The following is a 22,450-nucleotide window of genomic DNA, read 5'->3' as shown; positions in this document are numbered from 1 at the left end:
GAACTAGGGCCACTAATGAGAAGACACTGGGGAATCCTTCTTTTATGTGCTGGCAGATCTTGATGTAGTAATCTTATCATCATGTTAAGGTTAATCTAAACATAAAACTATGGAGAGGCACTAAACCCCTTTTCTCCCAAAATAAAACCACAAGTCTAATTTTTTTAGTCTAATCAATATGAATATAAAACATGAATCCTACTAGAAAAGAAAGACAGCAGATGGTTTCCACAAAAACTGATGGCATGCAGATAACTGTAGCTGATCTTAGCTAATGCCTATAAGATTTCTGTAATTAATGGCAGCACATATGGGTGCCCCAAGGGGATACAAAATCAATGAATGCTGCAATGTTAACAACAGTAACAGTAGTACAAGTACTGGGCATCACAAAGGTCCCAGTGTCCCAGGGGCTGTCATGTTATAACTACCAAAGGGACTCCTGGAATGAGCAGTAAATAGGCAAATGTAATACCGGAGTTCAAACTGGAAAAAAACATAACTTGCAAATTTGGCTCTCAGCCCTCAAGCACCAGCCAGGATCAGTTTTATCTGCTGAAACAGAAAAAGTTGTGGAAGAGTTATTCAACAGACGAGAAACAATTCTGCCTAAATACAGACACTCCCCTATTGGAAACAACAATATTCTAAGTCTCAGGGAGTCCAGAAATTGAAAAAAAAGGTAGATTCAAGTATAACAAGCAATAAAAGAAGTTAATAGCTATGGTAGTTGTGGTAGCCAGCCACTTCCAGCTTCAAGGGTGATGAAATCAGATGTATGAGCCTATGAAAAGATGGGCTATTAAAGGAAATCATCATCATTACAGTGACACTGTAGACCCTTCTTTTGAATGACATCTCCCACCGATAGCATGCATACCATGAGCAACCGCAGTGTAAACAGTGAGCTGTGCAGAGCCAGAAGGAGATAATCCAAAATGAATGTCAGGTCACTACTAGAAACATTCTTTAAATTCCCAGAGTCAGTCAAACACAGTATCTGGTTATTTAAATTCAGATAGCCCCAATCAGAAATACTTCAGATGAAAACCATTTCATGTACCAAATCTCAACCTCCTCAGAAATCACTGCATATCATAAACAAGTTGCCATTCTCTGCTTTCTGTATACTGATTTGTGTGCTGTGAGGCTGTCAGATATAGCAACAAGTTACCTAAATGATATACCTCTCTACATCCAGTCCAGTGCTATCCCTAACTAACCATATCAGCTTGCATTGTTGAATTAGTTATCCTCTGGAATGTATCTTACACTGGTAACTTGTTCCTTTTTATGGTCCTTTATTATTAATGAATTACGTAAATTCTCTGCATGGTGAAGTAATACCATTTTCACATCTTGTCCAACGTGAATATATTTTTAATTTCAAACTATGTGAAGAATGCCACATAATAAGAAATATTGTATGGCTGAATCATTTGCATAAAAAGGATTTCATGGGACAAAGTGAGGTGATAAAGTGTTGTGCTGTTGTCTATAAAATCAGCAGCATTACAAGGCACACTGGATGATATACGTGATGTCAGTAATGTGACAAGGTGGTAAGGAATGTAAGGTGTGAAATTTGACAAAGTGTGCCGAGTGACAAGATGTGCAGTGGTCATGAAATATATTATTCAGTAAGGTATTTGCTATAGTAATATGCTCTGTTAAGGAATGCTATACAGTAAATACATGTTGAAATAAGTATAGTGCAGGGTGTAGTACCGAAGAGCTATCTGCTGTATGAAAATATTAATTTGTGGGACAGTGTTCATAATGTAGAAATATCTGCTGTGTATTTAAATGTTTATTGCATGTCAAGGTTTGTGGCATGATAAGGTCTGTTGTGTGACAGTGTATGTGTTAATACATATATTTTTTAAAACAGTACTATGTGGAAATGCATGCTACTTTCACAATATGCTTTTTATGACGTGTGTTGTATTACAAGGTTGTAAGTTTGAAATGTTTCCTTGTGTAAGAAATTGCATCATACATCAGGTGTTTAGTTTTGGCAGGAGGCGCTATGTAAAACTACATGCTGTATTGTGGAATGGGTTTTTAAAATGTGCTTTATATGGAAAAGGTACAAACACATGCAAAAGTGTATCGTGTGACAGAGTTGTGTTGAGTAGTAGATCATGCTATGTAAATAGTTGTAAAAAAGTATGCTATGCCACAAAGTATGCTGTGTGCAAAATTATCTGATAAAATAGGGTGCATTATGTGGAAATGGATTTTTTGAGGCAGAATGACCCTACATAATCCTCTACACCCCTTTGTCTCCGGTATCCTGTACATGAATACTATACGTCTCCATTTTTATCTAAACACACTGTTTGTTTCATTCTAACTCCACAAGCTAGGCTACTATATTGCATGTAAAAAAAAAATATATATATATATATATATATATATATATATATATATATATATATATATATATATATAAAGCTCTACTTTAACTATTGTTTCTTTATTTTAATTTAGTTTTACTTTTATATCTTCTTGTAAGATGTGTCATATACTAACACTGTTTTTTTTTTCCTTTCCTCTCTTATCTAATATAACCATTCTTTTTTGTCAAAAAAAGTTCTCTCTTTTTTCCAGATTGTATTAATTACAAGTGTTTTATGTTTTTTTTATGTACTTATTTTTTGTGTTTATATTACTACTTTTGGTCTGTACAACTCTAGTACTTTTCTCATTGGCCCTCCACTGAAAATGGGCTGCTGGCTCAGTTGGACCAACCCGATTAACAAATGTCAAGTAATTATATAATGTTTTGTGCAAATGTTGTATGCTGTTACAAAACACGATGCGTGACAATGAATGTTATTGCCAAAGAACATTGTGTGTCAAATTTCTTTGTGCACTGTGCAGTAAGGTATATTACTGTATGTGTAGATAAGTTGTGCTATCTGAAAAGTCTTGTGGGTTAACTTCTGTCTGGTGAAAAGCGAACGCATCTGACAAGGTCTGTCAGGATAAGGTATGCTGTGTGAGAAGGAACACTGTATGTTTATCTTTTGTATATGTTAATATTTTGTGTGGAAATGCATGCTAGTGTGGTAGTGTGCAAACCTCAACTTCTTTTCTCAAGAATTCTAGACAATACCAAAAATAATGAGAAAGCAAAAGCCCCCAAGTCAGGGGCAATTTTAAAATGCTATAGTAATTCTTTTAAAAGTTAGTAGAACAACAGTTATTGCATTGACATCCTTTTTCTGTACAATAAGATGCAAAAAACTCTAAAGCCTGTCATTAGTGACTGACTGTAATCTTCAATGATTTACCAGAAAATCAAATATTTTATGGGCGACAGGGCAAACATGTAATGCAAAATCAGTGACATTCTGTAAAATCAGGGACAGCTGAAAAGTATGTAGTATGTATAGTGTGAAATGATTTGTTACAAGAGAGGCTGTACTCTATGGCAGGGTGGAGTTTTTGGCAAAGTTTGCTTTATGGAAAGGTGTATGCTGTGTTACAAAGAATAATGTGTGAGAAGACCTGGTGTTTTGCATATTTCGTTAACTGATATTTATGACAATTCACTGTTGGCATGACAGAATAACTTTCTAGATGTGAGTTGAACTGGGGTGATGTTTATTTTCTTTCCCTACTCGTGATGCAATGTACTATGAATATTACCCTAAATCTGAAATGCATGGGACGTTTCAGCAGTTACGCATATGTTGTAACATCCATTAAGAAAAAAAACTATATATATAAATATATATATATATATATATATATGTGTGTGTATATACGTATATATATATATATTGACTGGTAGCACACAGTACATAGCAGCTTTTAAAGTTGTTGGCAATCAGTTTTACATTTCAGTTCATACTGCCAAATACCGGACTAAGCTCCTCCCTCAGATTTCTTCTCCAGTCGTCTCCATGATTCACATCTAAACACCCCCAAATAACAAGCAGCCTTTATACAGCACCTTATTATCCTATATAACTCCATAGGTACTATTCATTGTTAATCTCTCCCCATTCCCATTATCTATATGCACTAGAATAACTCTTCTGTCTCCAACTACACCCAAATGGATATACTCACTAGTGCAGATATATCCCCTTACTTTGCTGCTGTCTTTACCCTACCCTCTTCCACATCATTGTCTAACCTTACACATTCTTCCCCATCTGCCCTGCAGGTAATAGCTGCCCTCTGCTATCAAACATGCTGTGATATTAGATTGCCCTCCATACACTTCCTTCTGCTCAGGTATTCAACATCCTTCCATATTTCAAACCTTCAATAAACATCCCTCCCACAATTAGCCATTACAGTACTAATATTTACTGTCTGAACTTTCTACTAATTGCACCCAACTTACTCACAAATTCCCCCCACCTTTTTCCAAAATATATAGTGCTTTACTTTTCCTTCAACAATCCCAAAATAAAGCTAAGTCTAAAAATAATCACAAAAAAAAAAATAATGGAAACAGTTCTATAGTATAATAAAATACTATAGGTCAATTCAGCTCTACAGAACTTCTCATTACTATCTTAAAGCAAAACAACCATAAACAAATAAATATTACTGTTCTTTGCATTCCCTCCTAGAATACTATAGGCACACTATAAGATATTGTTCTACTGGATATCTGCCACAATCTTAAACAAAAAATAATAATATTAGGGATGTTACTTCAAACTCCTCAACCTCCAGCATTAATTTATACAGCTTCAAACAACTCATTACCTGTCCCACACACTAGTTAATCTAATAGCTCATTACTATACTGGATCTTGGTTTCAGACCCTAGTAAATTTGTGCTCTCAGGAACCCCTTCTTGATCTCTTAGTCAATCACCTCCCAATATATACTAAAAGACTAATAATATTAATAATATAATAATGTAATTAATAATAATAATAATAATAATCATCATCATAATAATAATAACAATACTAATAATAATAATAATATACTGACTCTCATCTACCTGAGTAGAAAGTTTAAAAAAATAACCTAGAATCTCTGTGACTTCAACTCAGATACATTCACAATCACCGTAACATGCATTAACTGGTAATTTTAAAAATGCTTCCCTTGGTGGATGCAGTAAAGACTTTTGATACAATATTTCTAAATATTCTAAACAGTCTGGCACCTCTAAGAAAGAAAAGAGTAAGGACAAACCATGCAACATGGCTTTCTGACAACAGTAGAACCCTCATGCCTAATGAGGATAAAGCTTGGAGGGAATGCAAAAGCAAAGAGTACTTCAAAACCTACAGCAGTTCATGCAACTCCAAAACCTTCAAAAACAGGTACATTCTGACAAGAAACAATATTACAACAAACTAAACAATACCCAAAATACAATCCAAAAATATTACATCCTGGCACTAAATATATTCCAATTCCATCTCCTAATAGCATTCCTCTCAAAACTGCTATATAGTTCAGCTATGCTTTTTAGAAAGTATAAAGACTCTCATCATGGACTCCCCCCACCTGCATCCCAGATCCATTTAAACATTCTTGTGTTACTATTTCAGCTTTCTTCTTATAACCTACTACTCCTCTTTTGCTAATAACCTCCTATCTGAATAGCTTTAGAAACAGCCATGTCCATAACCTATCCAGTCTCCATCCTTGTAAACAGATCCATCCAGGAATCCTACATTCCTTCCCTCTGGAAAAAGTCTCATTAGAAACAGCCACCTCCTTAACCTATCCAGTCTCCATCCCTGTAAACAGATCCATCAAGGAATCCTATGTTCCTTCCCTCTGGAAAAAGTCTCATTAAAACAGCCACCTCCTTAACCTATCCAGTCTCCATCCTTGTAAACAGATCCATCCAGGAATCCTACGTTCCTTACCTCTGGAAAAAGTCTCACATTATCCCTCTACACAAAGGTGGCAACTCAACAGAACTCTCAAATTTTAGGCCTATTGTAATATTATTCCCCCCTTCTAAAATATTAGAAAATGCATTCAGAAAGAACTAATAAAATACCTTCTCCTGGAACAACTCCTATCACCTAAACAACATAAATTCCATCCATCCCACAGTACAACCACTGTACTTCTAACTTTCACAGAGATCATCAACAAAGCCAGGGATAGTGGCAAAACTGTTTCCACCTTATTCTTAGACTTACCCAAAGTCTCTGATGCTGTTTCTCTTACAATAAACCGCTACTTTTAAAGATTTCTTTAGTTCTACCACAATCTACACTCCAGTGGTTTGATAAGTGCTTAACTAACATACACCAGTCAGACAGATGACACTATACAGTCTAATCTTACCTTCCTGTTGCCACTAATCTTCTACAAGGGTCCATCCTTGACCCTCTCCTTTTTAATATTCTCAACAAGACTCTCCAAAAATCATCACAGCAAACGTCTTCAACACTATATTTTGAATATTCTACTTTTATATACTCCTCTGACAACATAGGGCATCAAAGGCAGATGGAAGAAATACTTCAAGCAGCTTTTGAATTAGGAAACTCTTACAGAAGTTGTACTGTTCCAGACACAGCTTACAGTGAAAGAAAAGGAGCCTATCCTAGAAGTAAGAACAGTACCAAGGAAAATAAAGCCAGAAAAAAGCAGCTGGCTCAGATGAGATCACAACAGATATGATCACGATGTTGGGTGAACTGGAGCAGAAATTGCACCTAAGGGTTCTCATAGCCATATGGAAAGAAAGACCCAGATAACTGGAGAATAAGCATACCATTTTCAGCATTCAAGAACAAAAGAGACATTTACAACTGTGGGCAGTAGCAGTACAGCGGTATCAAACTCTTGTCATATTGCATGAGAGTCCTGGACAGGGTAATTGATACACAAATACGTAGAGTAGCAGAAAGTAAGATGGCAGATGAGCAGTTAGGATTCAGATCTGAATGCAGCACAACTGACCCAATGTTTGCAGTGAGACAGATAGTTGAGAAGCTACAGATGAGGAAAAAGTCCAACTGAGTATTCATAGACTTGGAGAAAGCATATGACAGGGTCTCAAGAAAGCTGATTTGGGCAGTTGTGCAATGGTTTAAAGTCTCAGAAACATTGGTAGAATTATTGCAGGTTAACAAGGATCTAATGATGTAAACACAGTGTCCAAGCTGGTGTGCATCAGGGTTCAACTCTGAGCCCACTGCTACTCTTTCTGCTGCTGGGGAACATTAGCAAACAGGTCAGAGGGGAAAGAACAACAGAGTTGCTGTGTGCAGATAATGTGGCATTATAGGCTGACTTTGAAAAAGAACTTTAGCAAAGGATGGAGCGGAATGGAATGTAAAACTGAAGGCACACAGGATGAAACTGAGTAGACATAAGACAGATGCAATGACAGCAAATGTGGGAAATCAGAAGATGAGAATTGAGACAAAAGGGAGAATAATAAACAAGTTAACAGCTTCAAGTACCTGAGGGGATGCTTGAGTAGAAGAGGAGTCTGAATGAAGATGTCAAATCTAGAATCAGAGGGCCTGAATCCAACTGACACAGAGTGTTGGGGTACCAAAAGGTATGATATGTGCGGGCAGTGTGATTACATAATGAAGAATGAGGAGATTATGTTGGGGAATTTATATAAACAAAACATTGCACGCTTGTATGGGTATTGTAACAGTAGTGACTTGATATATATAGCCAGGTGTGAACCTGATCAGCAATTTATATAGGGAAAACAGAAAGGCTTCTGAAAAAGAGAATATATGAGCACTGCTTTAAAAATCAGAAAAAGAATATAAACAGTGCCATATATAAATACTCTATTAAGTGCAATAGTTTAAAAAAAATCCTGTTTGGTATCTTGAAAATTATTCCACAGGACCCTAGAGGTGGTACTTAGAAGACAAGAAGCGAATATAGAGAACTGTATTGGCAATTTACCTTAAATGCTACTGCTTTCCCTGGAAATTATTTCATTTCAGTAGACCCTGTTTTAAAGTAAATGGCAGATAAATTATGATTTGGATTATTTATAAATAAATAAAATATATTTTTTGTAAGTAGTAGTGTCTGTGTAATAATGTAATTGGTTTATGATTTATAACTATTTTTTAACTAGTTTTTAATAATTTTTTTGTGTGGAAAAATCTTTAGGTTTATTTACATGGATTATGAAGAGTTTCTAGGGATTATTTATAAGAAGTTTTTTATTTTGTTCCCCATTCAAATTGTTTTAAGTATTATATGTTTTACATAATATATTTTTGAATATTTTAACATAGTTCCCATGTGAGCTTTTTTCCCTTTGGTTTCTATGTATGATTTAGTGCTTACAAGAATAAAGTGTTGAAGAATCCGTTGCCTGCTTGTTTTTTCATTTACTTTGTTTGGCATTTAAAGGTTTGTTCTAGTTGATGATTTATATCATGTTTTACAAAAAATACATTTTTATATTACAATATAATTAACCTTATTACTTCTGCTTGCTTGTCATTTAATAAGGAATTTTTGTAGTTATTGTAGTTAAGGAGCAGATTGATAGGTTCATTTAATATCATGTCACCCGACTAATTAAGTTTAAGAGATATGTTGGTATGACTCATTGCTCAGAGGAAGACCCAATGGTATTTGGGATGAAAGTACATGTGGAAGAAATTTTATTGTGCTTATCAGTTATCCTTGAAGTCTTCTAATAAACAATAAACTTCATTTTTCTGACCAATCATCTTGGGTCTTTTCTGTGTTTCCAAGGTGTTTGGAGCAACTATATTTTTGGGGCATGCATTATTTACAGTGCTGGGGTAGTGTTTGACAGAAGAATGTCAACGAAACTGAAATGTAAGGTGTACAAAACAGTGGTGTTACAAGTACTACTGTATGATACAGAAACCTAGGATGGAGATGAAGTGCCTGAGATGGATAGTAGGATGCACACTGTGGGATAGATGAAGAAATTTGGGCATCAAAGCAGAATTTCAAGTAGTTCCAATTGCACAGAAGGTGAAAGAGATTATAGTGGTTTGATCCTGTGTTCGGGAAAGCAGAAGACAAGATGGTGAAAAAGATTTGAAACAGACAGGAGGAAAGCAAGAGAATTCTAGGGCATCCAGCAAAGAGATGGATGGATTATGTGACAGAAGACATACAGCAGTCAGGCATGACTGTCAAAGAAGGTAGGAGAGTGGCACTAAATTGGTATGAAGGGCAACAGTTGATCTGGCACCCCAACCCATGAAGAAAATGTGAAAAATGGGGATGATGATGATGATGATTGTCCTCTAACAACCAAATACATCCCCAACAAATCTCTCAAGGCACTTTTCGTGCCACTGAAAAATGATTCTGTAATGCAAAACTTGAACCCAGCCCAAAAAAGATCAAATTACCATATTCTTTCCTGTCTCTCTCTATCCTGAAAAACCTAAATTCAAGATCATCTCTCTTAGTCACACTGTGATTGAAGTAACCTCCCATACAAAATGATTAGGACTGACAATAGAGGACAACCTTAAATTTGACCTGCATATTCAAAATTGAATAAAAGCACAGCAAAAAGTAGGACGCTATAAAAAGCCAATAACTTCCTAACCAACAGAATGAAAGTAACCCTCACTACCACCTACCTATGCCCTACCTATACTCATTAGTAATCTATGAAGCACCCATCCTTACACATTTTCAGGCTTCACAAAAACAAAGTTTAGACAATGTTATAACTAATCTGTAAAGTTTGCAGCCAAACTGTTCATTGAACCCATCACTTCTCTGCACTTAAGCCTCTAAAATGGTCAGAACCGCCTCACTAACTGCCATACAACCAGCTACTCATGGCATACAACATCTTACACTATCCTTGGGTTTGCCCTGCACTACATTCTTTATAGTTATCTCCCTAACTGACCACAGTGTTTTAATGACAAGAATCTCCTTTCCATCTACAAACTGCTTAAAGCTGCAGGACAAAGTTAGTACTTATAATTTGTAGCCAAATAGCAGATATCAGTTAGGTCTATACCTTACTTCCACAACTTCTAAGCTACCTTTAAAGGTTTCCTGGTGAATACATGTCTTTTCTCCTTTCTTCACCTGGCTAACTTTGCTCACTCTAGATAAAGAATATGTACCTATGTCTTACCTCCTTTTACTTTCTCTCTTCCACCTATCTCTTCTCCTCTCCTCCCCTCTCCCTCTCCTCTCCTCTCCTCTCCCTCTTCCTCTCATCTCCCTCTCCTCTCCTCTCCTCTCCCTCTCATCTCTTCTCCTCTCCTCTCCTCTCCTCTCCCTATCCCTCTCCTCTCCTTTCCTCTCCTCTCTTCCCCTCCCCTCTCCCTCTCCTCTCCTCTCCCTCTGTTCTCCTCTACTTTCCCACTCCCTCTCCCTCTCCTCTCCTTTCCTTTCCTCTCCTCTCTGTTCCTCCCATCTTCTCTCCCTCTCTTCTCTTCTTTCTCTCCTCTCCCCTCTCTTTCTTCTCTCCTCTCCTCTCTTATCCTCTCCTCTCTCCTCTCCTCCTCTCCTCTTCTCTCTCTCCTTCCTCTCCTCTCCTCTCCCTCTCTCCTCTCCTCTCCTCTCTTCTCCCTCTCTTCTCCCTCTCTCCTCCTCTCTCTTCTCATCTCCTCCCCTCTCCTCCTCTCTCTTCCCCTCCCCTCTCCTCCCCTCTCCTCACCTCTCTTCTCCTCTCCTTTCCTCTCTCTCTCCTCTTCTCTCTCCTTTCCTCTGTCTCTCCTCCTCTCCTCTCCTCTCCTCTCTTCTCCTCTCCTCTCCTTTCCCTCTCCCCTCCTTTCCTTTCCTCTCTTCTCCTCTCCTTTCCTCTCCTCTCCTCTCCTCTCCTCTCCTCTCCCTCTCTTCTTCCTCTCCTCTCCTTTCCTCTCCTCTCATCCCCCCCCTCCTCTACTCTCCCTCTCTTCTCCTCTCCTCTCCTCTCCTCTCCTTTCCTCTCCTCTCCCTCTCTTCTCTTCTTCCTCTCCTCTCCTCTCCTCTCCCTCTTTCTCTCCTCTCCCTCTCCTCTCCTCTCCCTCTCTTATCCCCTCTCCCCTCCTCTCCCTCTCTTATCCCCTCTCCTCTCCTCTCCCTCTCTTCTCTCCTTCCTCTCCTCTCCCTCTTCCTCTCCTCTCCCTCTCCTCTCCTCTCCTCTCTGCTCCCTCTCCCTATCCTTTCCTCTCCTCTCTTCCCCTCCCCTCTCCCTCTCCTCTCCTCTCCCTCTCTTCTCCTCTCCTCTCCTTTCCCTCTCCCTCTCCTCTCCTTTCCTTTCCTCTCCTCTCCTCTCCCTCTCTTCTCTCCTTCCTCTCCTCTCCCTCTTCTCATCTCCTCTCCTCTCCCTCTCTTCTCTCCTTCCTCTCCACTCCCTCTCCTCTCCTCTCCTCTCCCTCTTTTCTCTTCTCCTCTCCTTTCCTCTCCCTCTCTTCTTTGATTTCTCTCCTCTCCTCTCCTCTCCCTCTCTCTCTTCTCTTCTCTTCTCCTCTCCTCTCCCTCTCCCTCTCCTCTCCTTTCCTCTCCTCTCTTCCCCTCCCCTCTCCCTCTCCTCTCCTCTCCCTCCTCTCTTGTGCTCTCCTCTCCTTTCCCTCTCCCTCTCCTCTCCTTTCCTTTCATCTCCTCTCCTTTCCTCTCCTCTCCCTCTCTTCTCTTCTTCCTCTTCTCCTTTCCTCTCCTCTCCCTCTCTTCTCTCTCTCCTCTCCTCTCCTCTCCTCTCCTCTCCTCTCCTCTCCTCTCCGCCTCTTCTCCTCTCTCCTCTCCCTCTTCTCCTCTCTCCTCTCCCTCTTCTCCTCTCTCCTCTCCCTCTTCTCCTCTCTCTCCTCTCCCTCTCTTCTCCTCTCCTCTCCTCTCCCCTCCTCTCCTCTCCCTTCCTCTCCTCTCCCTTCCTCTCCCTCTCTTCTCTTCTTCCTCTCCTCTCCTCTCCCTCTCTTCCTCTCCTCCCTCTCCTCTCTTCCCCTCCCCTCTCCCTCTCCTCCCCCTCTCCTCTCCTCTCCTCTCCTCTCCTCTCCTCTCCCTCTCCTCTCCTTTCCTTTCCTTTCCTCTCCTCTCATCTTCTTTCCTCTCCTCTCCTCTCCTCTCCTCTCCTCTCCTCTCCTCTCCTCTCCTCTCCCTCTCCTCTCCTCTCCTCTCCTCTCCCTCTCCTCTCCTCTCCCTCTCTCTCCTCTCCTCTCCTCTCCTCTCCTCTCCTCTCCTTTCCTATCCTCTCCCTCTCTTCTCTCTCTCCTCTCCCTCTCCTCTCCTCTCTTCTCCTCTCCTCTCCTTTCCTCTACTCTCTTCCCCTCCCCTCTCCCTCTCCTCTCCTCTCTTCTCCTCTCCTCTCCTCTCCCTCTCTTCTCCTCTCCTCTCTTTTCCCTCTCTTCTCTTCTCCTCTCATCTCCCTCTCTTCTCTGATTTCTCTCCTCTCCTCTCCTCTCCCTCTCTTCTCTTCTGCTCTCCTCTCCTTTCGCTCTCCCTCTCCTATCCTCTCCTCTCCCTTTCTTCTCCTCTCCCTCTCTTCTCTTCTCCTCTCCTCTCCTCTCTCTTGTATCCATTCACTATGTTTGCATCTTCCACTCTTCTCTTTTTATCATGTTCCTAATGCCTAAGCAATCTCCCTGGATTTCTCTTCCTGACTCTACTACAGTTACTATATCCTTTAACATCATAATTTAAAATGTATCTTTAAGTACTCTGCCAAATTTGTAAATACTACACTGTCTGTGTATTCTGTATACACGAGCATTGTTTTACCTTTGTGGATCTTCTCTAAAAGTATGTATTATTGTATCATTATTATATCAGTGTGAAGATTTTCTCCTGGGTCCTTCTGTAAAAATGGGTGCAATACCCAGACAGACTGTCTTAGTAAACAAATGTCAATGAATAAATTTGGTAATGCAAAGTATGTTACAACTTTTAAAGTGCCAGTAGTTTTCTGAGGCAGTCCTCTGGTGACTGCTATCTGTGTTGCAAGGACAAGCTACTTTTGTAACAGCAAGGTTCATAACAACACCATTATAACAAGTTTGTTATAGCCAGCATTTAATCATAGATCAGAATACAATGAGATTATTTTTTCCACTGTCTGTGGGGCAAATCAGACAGCTCCATATATAGCAGGTTACTTAAACAATAACATAACACCAAGTCATGGATGCTAGGAAGGGAAAATCCTATGCCTAAACCTGCAAGGATATCTCTTGTTTGTATGAACGCTGGAGAGCAGTAGAAGATGATGTAAACATGTCAGCTGCAAAGCTACATCTTTTTAGATTATTTTAACTGGTATCTATTAAATAGCAACAGATTAGTCTAGCATTGTGTCACAGGTCAGCTAAGGTAAGAATTGTGTCACAGGTCAGCTAAGGTAAGGGATTTAAAAGTAGCACACAGAAGTTTACATGTCAACAGTGGGGTGTGTTAACAAAAGAGCTACTGTTCCTGGAGAGTAAACATGGAAAACAAATATGTATTAGTTTATAATTGTGCCTGTATTTCATTTACCTTATAGGTATGGAAGTATACCTGTAGTTCGGGCTGAGCAACCAGTTGTATGTTACGAACAAATATTTATCTAGTAACAGCATGTAGAAGTGTTATCCAGTATAGCCCAGTTTGTAGGGGAAACGTAAAATAAATAATCCATTGTAGAGCAGTTTGTGAAAATAAATAAATAAATGAGCATTACAAGGTTAATTATGGTAGAAGTTTTCCTTTTTTGATTTACAGAACTGCTGTTCTCCTGATTTTCAGTTTCAAGAGTGGCAATTCTAAATGACACAAGAATTTTTGCGTGGCACAGTGACACCGCTGATAGCATTGTCACTTCACAGCAAGAGGTTCCCTGGTTCGATATTTGGCGAGGGTGCCTTTTGTTTGAGTCCTCTCTGTATTCGTTTGTATTTCCTCAAGGTGCTCTGGTTTCCTCCCACATTCTAAAGGCATGCATTAGGTGGGTTGGACACACTAAATTGGCCAAAGGTGTGAGTGTGTGTGGTGTGGAAGAACTACCACTTCACGGCTAGCCACCTGGTGGTGTACACCTTGCATCTAGATGATTGCCACTGTTGCAGTGACACCCCGACCCCATGTTCAAAAATGGGAAAAATGGGGTTGTGGATGGACTGATCAATGCTTATCCAATGAAATCTATATAGATGAAATGCAGGAAGTAAAATTCCATGGCCTGTATCTCTGAAATGAAAACATTTATACATATTTGTCTTAGCTCCTCCCATAAAACAATAATACATATATCAATTCTGTGTAATATATATATACACACACACACACACACACACACACACACACACACACACACACACACACACACACACACATCTATTAATCTATATCTATAACTGTATCTGTATTTTAAGTAGGCTTGCCACCCCTCTGTTTTTTTTCCGGACTATCAGGAAATCAAACTGATTCTCCGGTAGTCCGGAAAACACTGTACAAACTTCGGTATTCTGTTTCAAAAAGGAAACAGACTATCGGAGTTTGTAAATCAGCCAAAAGCAGGCGGCGGGAATGAAAAAAGAGGGCGTTCCCATTGAGTGATGCTGTCGTGACATCACAAAATAGGAGGTATGTTGGCGGGAGAGGGGGTTGGGGTAGGCGGGGTTACTGGTGACTCGAGGGGCGTGGCTTTGCTCCGGTTTTAGCCGTGAAGGAGGGTGGTAACCCTTAAGTCTGAGAAGACACTTGAAGCACAAAAACAACAGATTTATTGCTCCAACCAGTGCAAAAAGTCCAGATGCCATGACAAAAATTACATACAGCAATATTTTTCTCAGTACCTTTTCAGTCAATATAGTCTTCTGACTAATAGGCCATGCTGTATTTAAATGTCCATAAGTGTTGGACTAAACCAAGTCCCAGAGCACTGTCAAGTTAAATGACTCACTCAAGGTCACACTGCAGGCAAATGAAGGCCAAAGGAAGAAGGAATCAAACATTGGATTACAGGAAGTAGCTTGTTAACAGCTCATAGCCTTAATCCCCTACACTGAAAGACTGAAAATGCCTCTGTAATGCAAAACTCGAACCCAGCCCAAAAAAGATCAAATTACCATATTCTTTCCTGTCTCTCTCTATCCTGAAAAACCTAAATTCAAGATCATCTCTCTTCGCCACACTGGGATTGAAGTAACCTCCCATACAAAACTGTTAAGAATGACAACAGAAGACAACCTTAAATTTGACCTGCTTATTCAAAATTGCATGAAAGCACATCAAAAAGTAGGATGCTATAAAAAGCCAATAACTTCCTAACCAACAGAATTAAAGAAACCCTCACTACCACCTACCTATGCCCTACCTATACTCATTAGTAATCTACGAAGCCGTAATCTATGAATGGCCATTTTTAAATATATTCAAGTCAGTGAATGTCATATAATTACTTATTTCATGGATGCAGAGCATTTTTTTAATATATTGGAGGAGGTGGATGTCAGACGATTCCTTATTTCCTGGATACAGAGCAGCCCAGCAGTACGAATAGACAAGGTGAGAAAGGTTTCATGTCATTCAGCCTGGAAGGGGGAACAGTAGGGGATGCAGGGGAGGCCCTTAAACCTAAAAGAGAGATGCAAAACAGGTGTTGTAAGAGGTATGATTGGGGTTTATGTTTGCAATTAAACTTCTAACCAAAAATGTGACGGGAACTGCATTTGTTTTAAACCTTTGGATGACCAATGAAGGTATGTGGCAGTAGAAGCCGTAAAGGGGAACAGGCCCTGTGTCTGATGACCAATAGCTAACTGGCTAAATGTGCATGGGCACTACAGAACCAGGTAAAAGCAAACCTCACAGCTGCAATTCATCCAGTGTCTACCTAACTCTCATAACAACTAAAAACCTAATAAGTGCACTGCTGAATCACCACATCACAAAGTCATATATGTACAATGCAATAATGGGTTTTTGGAGGAAAAAATTAAACATTAGGGCAAAAATGTACATCACCACCACCTGATATATGGAAAAACACGTGCATAACAACATGTAATCAAGCAAACTAAATGCATAATGGTTCACAAAAAAAGGCTGTGCCAGACAAGAAAATGGAGTCATACCTCGCAAATGTACAGATTTTCATGGAATGTCCAGATTTTTGCCTCGTAATTTGGTCCATTTTTTATAAAATTGTGTTTTTTTTCTGGCAAATCTTTGACAAATCATTAAAGACTGAAGTCATAAAATAATGGCAGACATTTGAGCTTCAGACGTCATACCTTTCAGAAAATTCATGCTAATATAAAACATGTTATTCTATCAACTTTCTAAGTTTGTAGGAGCAATGTTTAAATTTGTCACTATTTTTGGGCCTTTATTCCCCCCCCCCTCCATTGTTTTTGGCTTTGTCCAGATTTCTTTCTCTAAGAGGTTGAGAGGTATGCATGGAGTGTGCCATAGGATGTGATCAGTGGATGAGGTTGGGGGGACAGGCAGTGCCAATGCAGCAGAACCATTTCCTGGTAAAATATTTATTTTTTCAAATAATGGCATTTCTGAGAGAGGTACAATGCCCCATTTGGCATGTACCTCACTAAACACCTGCAACAGCTGGAGATGCCGCAGAAGTACTTCACATAGAGGATCCTAGGTGTTAAACATTTGTCCTGTATGGACAGACTAAAAAAACTCCAACTATTCTCTGTCTCATATCGCCTACTTAGAGGCGAACTCTGCTTGACTTACAAAGCCATGTCTGACCCAGCTCTGTTAGAAATGCTACATCTAAAGAAATCCCAATCCCTCTGCACCACACACTCCAGTGACCTCATCATCATTACCACAATCAACAGAACATGCTGGAGGGACAGGTTCACAACCCAGAAACTGCCCATGCTATGGAATAGACTTCCCATACATGTCAAGCAGAGCACCTGACTGGCCTTCTTCAACAGAAATCTTGATGAGCAGATGGGAAACAGAAAATTCATCCCAGGGATCACTCCAGTGGCTTTACTCGACAGAGGCACTGTGAACTAAGGTGGGGTGGTACAATGCCGGGGTAATCCTATGGGCTAGGCTTGTAAAGGATCCAGGGCCATTAGCCTAGTACACACCTATGAACCTATGATGAACCAAATATAATAACATTAAAAAAGGGATTAGGAAATCAAAAATCTTGAAACAAATAAAGTCCATGACTATATTTTAAAGAAGTAAATGACAACAGCAAGAAATTCAATTAATATGCAAGATGCTTTTGCAAAAGTGAGTAGTTGTATATTTAAAGGTACTGGATCTTTACTTCAGTGTCCCCGTTAAAACAGACATGTCAAAATACCACACGGTAATGGCAAAAATCTGATCAGACCAGCTTGTCTTGAACTGATTCAAATAATCCTATAGAAAGAAAAAGTAAAGAATATACTAGAATTCAAAAACTGAATCAATGAAGCAATATAGAAAAATGGTAGAAAGGTGAAAAAACTCTAGCTAAAAAACTGAATAGAAGAGATATTTTGGTGTCCATTTGGGAGAAATAACTACAGATGTGGCATTTCTACTTTATGCAAAATAGAAGAATAAAATAAACTTAGCGAAGGCAAGTTAATGACATCACCTTGACATGTGCTCAAAATATTTTTCTAAATACACACTCCTCCTTTACTTTACATAGCCTGCCATTTGAAAATCTTTCCAGATATTATTCTGATATTGCATCTGATCATGTGATGGATAAAATACAGGTTATAATAATAAATGGAAAAAATAAGCTATTTACACTGCATTATTTCACTACAGGACTCATCAGCCAAAGCTCGCAAGTAAACCGCTGCCAGTAAACCTCAATGACATACTTCTAACATTTGAAAAAACACACATTTCAAAATAGGTTGATTAATTAAGAAATGGCTTTTATGTGGAAGTGAATGTTAATTATATCTTATTGTACACTGAGTATGGCAACTTTACATAGAAGTATGACAATTTTTGAAATGGCATACAAAATCAGATTTCCTAGAAGTATATAACTCTGCTATTTTGATGAGGTCACTGATGATTTTAAAATTAGAACTACGTACTGGTAGGCATTTTTAGTATTTTTATTGTAAGCAATCTGTGTCCATAATAGGTCAAAACTAAATTACCACACTGCATACTTTTAGTGGGAAAATGGAGCACATAATTAGTAGAACTAATAAAAAATGAGACTTTTCTTGGCTTTCACTATGTAAAGATAACCCACAGTCATCAGTTTTCAGAGAGGTGTTAGGAATATGAAAAATATAAAGACAGGGTCTAGGACAGATGAACTAAGCTCATGTTTGTAAACAGGGTCTTTAAATGATCTTGACTGGAACTGATATTTTTCAATCAGATGTCGGGTAGGGGTAAGCCTGCTATGCTTCATTCCCAGACCCAAGCTAATTATTTTAATCAGCTCTAGGTTTCCTGCTTGTTGGATCAGCCAAAATTACCCCCGATTGTGACAGTCCTGGAGGGGAGAGGTTGTTTCATCTTTTGTTTTGATGAATCACTTTTACCCCATGTTTAATTAATGGCGTTCAGTGCTAACTGCTTTTGAGGAAACAGTTGCACTGAGCAGTACTAACACCTAGAAATATGATGAAATTTTAATTTTTAGTTGTGGGAATGATGTTTTTTTTTTTTTTTTTTTTTTTTGCAGAGACGTGAGTATTCATTCAGTCCATTCCTTGCAAAAAGATGATGAATGCAGAATACTCAAATTGCAAAATGAACTCCTAGACTTGTAAAAGAACTTATATGTATAGTTGCATGGTTTCCCCCCAAATTATCTGTGGTATGATCCTGGTTATTCTTACTTGTGGCAGTATATAATTATTGACCATGGAATGGGTAAGGACAATTTAACATCAGATGGGGTAGGATAATTCAGGCAACAAAAAGGATAAGTGTGTAGACTTAAAATGGCCCATAAAGGGCAGCTAGTGAGCAAGGGTAACAGAAATTTGGACTTGCAAAATGATTACATGCTTCTCCTACCTTATCATTTCATGTAACATTAATATTTTTATTCCATACCTACCTGATACTTTTCTTGGCTCAGCTGTAACAATCACAAGTAAAACATACAACAAAAATGCTGTGATTTGGAATTTAAGAGTTGCTGCTAATAGTGTAACACCTCTGTTACTTGTAAAGTAATTCCAAACTTGGGGATTTCACTATGATTGTGTGGTGCATATGAAATACAACAAGCAATTTATTTTGTTAGTTTTTAAATAACTTATCTGCTACTATTAACAATAGAGATTTACATGTGTTTGCTGCTAGCAAAACGAGGACTGTTTTGGATTTGCACAAGTATTTAATATTTTCTGCTATTTTGTTGCATTTTAGACAGCACGCTTTGTGATAAAACAATTACTTGTGATCTGCAGCTCACAAATTCTTTTTTATCCCATCCTCCCTTACCTTATACATTCTTGTACATTCATCCCAGAGCAGTCCAAGGGCTACTCTATTCTTTAATGACCACACCTCCCTTAAGGGAGTACCAAATGAATGTCTCTCCCTCCTGACTTAGGAATGCCCATTGCACCTTGCCAGCAGCTCACAAATTCTTAATACTTTTAATGTAAGCTTGTATCCCTGTATTTTTTTTTTTTTTTTTTTTTTTTTTTTTGTGTGTGTGTTTTTGCCTACATTTCATGTTCTTTTAAATAGTTTGGGTTAACTGAAACAGACTAGGAAACACTGAGCTACAGGTGCACACATGAATTACTTGATTTTAAAAACATAGCTGCTGTACCCTGTTCCATGTTTGTCTACCCCAAAAACATGAACACTTGTACTCTATTAAATGATTTTGTAAGAAAAAAGTCTCCAGGCTGAAAACAAATGCTTTGCTGTTATTAGAATGATTTATGACTTAATCTAGCACTAACAGAACTTACAAATCAGCATATATAAAAACCTGTAATTCAGGCTGAATATGACACTGTACCTAATTTATGTCAAAGAACTTATGATTGTCTTTAACACTTACAAGACCATTAAGTATTTCTGGGGAAAACTGCTCAGAGATATCCTCTTCAATATCAGTATGAAAATATGAGCCTCAACTGTTTTAGATGATAATCTAATTGCTGTATTTAGTCTTAAGGGACTGAAGTTGTGACTTATTACAATTTCATGTTTTAATGTTGTGTTCCCTACATCACAAAGCATGTTTTTTTTTTCTTTTTTACTTCATAAACTGCAAAACTGTTTTCATTATGTGGTAAAAACAGTTCCCCTGAAATACCCACATTGCTAAGTTGCATTTCTGTTCACTAGATGATTTCTTATCATATTAATACACCATGAAAAGTCTTATTTATTTAAAACATAAAAACTAAGCTATACGTGGTGTGACAATGTCAACGGTTCTATGCTTCTGAAAATATCTGTGGCTATCTTTAGCTGGCAGTTGATGCCGACGTTAAGGTTGTCAGCAACATTTCCTGTGGTACATAGTTCATATTTCTCAGCCCTTATTTACCTACTGTGTGACCTTGAGAAAGTCACTTCACGAGTCACTGATCCTGAATCACCCCTGAAAAGGAACTGTGTCCAGTGGGCCTGGTTGGTTAACAAATCAGATTATATTGCAATACAGCACTGATGCACACAGTCTGTCTGTAATGCAGTCTTGTGCTGAGATGTGTTGTGTGTGTGTGCTAACATGCAATCAGTGTTTCATTTATTTAAAAAAAAATACAAGATGTTTTGCTTTTTCACCCTTCAATGCCTCCTTTTGTTTTATATTATTGATGTTACTTGTGGGTCTATGCAAATTTGTTTATCTTTTTACTAAGATATATTTTTCTTCTAACATATACCAAATACTGCTGGTAACTTTACACTTGTTTGAATGTTGTGGGATATTTTTGGCCACTCCAATACCTACTGTCATGCTCTAATCCTGATGGCACCAGTAAGAGCCACTTTGACCTCCCTGAGACATTCTACACAACTATGTTCCCAATCGGTCATTATGATCCAGTGCCAAAAATTCCTCTCTTTCCACAAACCTAACAAATTTGCTGGGCATGGTCTGTACTCAGAGCCTGGAGCTCCTTATCTGTATCAATCAGGTCAATACCATCCCTCCAGTCTTTTAAAATCATTTTGAAAGACTTCCTAGGAAATAATGTGGCTCTGGTCTTGCTCAGCACCTGGATAAACCATATCCCTAAATATGATCAAGTACCTATTCATACCTTACACCTCTTTGCTTTCCCATCTTCATTCACTTCCTTACTTCAATCAATTTCTCTCTCCATGTACTCTTTCTAAATATGACAAATGAACAATATCCACCTCGGAATGGCAACCAATTTCAGAAAGGGACAATATGTAACTAAATGTAATCAAAACCACAACGATAGCCGCAGGAAATAAAACCTTAAGCTTTAATTACACAAATAGCTTTTTATCTGCATAAACCACCAGACTTCATCAGACTTACTACATTGTATTCAGCCAGGGTTTTTATAGAAATCAACTAGTGTAATTAATTTATTTAGACTAATTATTGATCCAATTTAAAATAGATTAATTATTTTAAAAACAAGTTAAAAAGTTTCAAAAAGTTTATAACTTTACATAACAAGATCACAGCAAACTGTAATTACACATTCATTAGAATATTTCAACAAAGTTTATACAAGCTTGATACGCAAATTTCTAACAACTTGTGATTAAAAATATTAGGTTCCCTATGACCATATAGAAAGTCCCTTAATGTTTTCTTAAAGGGTCATAAGACTGTTTGGAATATATCATAACTTAATACCTGACAAACCAGATAAAACAATTTTAATTGTCAACTCTTAAATCTAAAAAAATGTTTATAATTCTTGTGTGTAAAATTATATGTGAACCAAAAATCGTAACTATTAGAATTATTTCACTCCAACTTCTGGGCTTTTTTCTTTAACATTAGTTCCAAAGAGGTGCATTAATTTATGCCGTGGGTATGCTGCATCTAGTTTGAGCTGCCGAATTAGCTCACTATGTTCTAGTTTATCTTTCTAAGAACCACCCCTAGAATCAATATGTATTTTTTCTAAAATAATAAAATAGAATTGCTTAAACCCTGTGCAAATAATGGCATGCTTGTATAATATGTTTTTAGAGTTGTCCTTGGAGATTTTATAATTGTGCTCATATATGCATCTCCTTAGTTCTCTCTTGGTTTTCATAACATAAAACGTTTTGCAGAATGAACACTTTGCCAGGTAGACTACCCCTTAGTAAAACAATATCCATCCTGTGCACAGACAACTGATTGCATACATTTTTTTTAAATATATTTCTCTGCATTTCAGAATGTAATTACACTGGTTGCAAATATCACACTTCTTGCTGCCTTTCATGTTATCCGTCAGTGAAAGTAAGCTGTTCCTTTGCACTAAATTTTTAAGATTACTAGCCCATTTGCAGAGAAATGTGGGTCTGTTCCCTACAATACTTTCATCACTGTTGCTTATTTCCTTTATCTTTTTTGTTCCCTGGTTACATTGAATAGTAAATGCTCTCGGGTATATGTTAGCCTTTTCATCGA

This window comes from Protopterus annectens, chromosome 9.part0 (genome assembly GCF_019279795.1).
Source record: "Protopterus annectens isolate FY-2018-M chromosome 9.part0, PAN1.0, whole genome shotgun sequence".
Classification (NCBI taxonomy): domain Eukaryota; kingdom Metazoa; phylum Chordata; order Ceratodontiformes; family Protopteridae; genus Protopterus; species Protopterus annectens.
This window is presented reverse-complemented; position numbering follows the sequence as displayed.